Here is a 909-nt window from a genome sequence, read left to right as displayed (position 1 = left end):
AGTACGAATAGAAAAATTATTGTCACAGCAAAATCCATTACTACTTGAAGAAATAATAATTATAGAACTGCTATTTCTACAACCACGCCACTGCTATTGTTGCCACTACCACTACTTCTTCTTCAACTTCTTTTACTTCTATATTTAATACTATTATTTTTCCTCTTACATGGATGATTAAGATGTTTAGTTGAATTGAAAAAAAATTGAGATCCTTCTTACTTTCTCTTAGTCAGGGTTAGGGTTAGGGTTAGATTACATCCTCTTACATGGATGATTAAGATGTTTAGTTGAATTGAAAAAAAATTGAGATCCTTCTTACTTTCTCTTAGTCAGGCAGCTGAAAACCTCTGTGTTGGACATATCGAAGAAATGTTATTCAAAGAAGAACCAGAGTCAAAGCCTAATATATACTGCCGATACGTTCATACGATGAAGATGATCAAATAGATAAACTTCTCAAAACGACTAAATTCATCAAAATTAAAGTTTATAATGAAAAAATCAACTGATAATACCATTCCTAAACGTATTAGAACAAAATGGGCAAAATTAATTTTAAACCTCAATATATACCTAAGCAACAAACAAAAGTTTATACCTCAATGGCAATGGCGAATATTGTTAATCATTTCTGGAGAGCACGACCTCTGCTTTTGTAAACCGAGCCTACACGCACTCTTCTGATATAGGAAGCAGAAGAACAGAACTAGATAGAATCACTTAAACAACTCATTAATAATGGATATAAAAATTCCATGATCCAGAAAATAATAGAACGCAAAGAACAAAAAATCAGCAACAACAACAATAGTAACCAAAATAATATAGTAATATAATATAAGAATCACATGTCAACCGCTTTCGAACATGATGAAAAAATCATTAAGAATAACGATTATAAAATAA

This window comes from Helobdella robusta (genome assembly GCF_000326865.2).
Source record: "Helobdella robusta unplaced genomic scaffold HELROscaffold_94, whole genome shotgun sequence".
Taxonomy (NCBI): domain Eukaryota; kingdom Metazoa; phylum Annelida; class Clitellata; order Rhynchobdellida; family Glossiphoniidae; genus Helobdella; species Helobdella robusta.
This window is presented reverse-complemented; position numbering follows the sequence as displayed.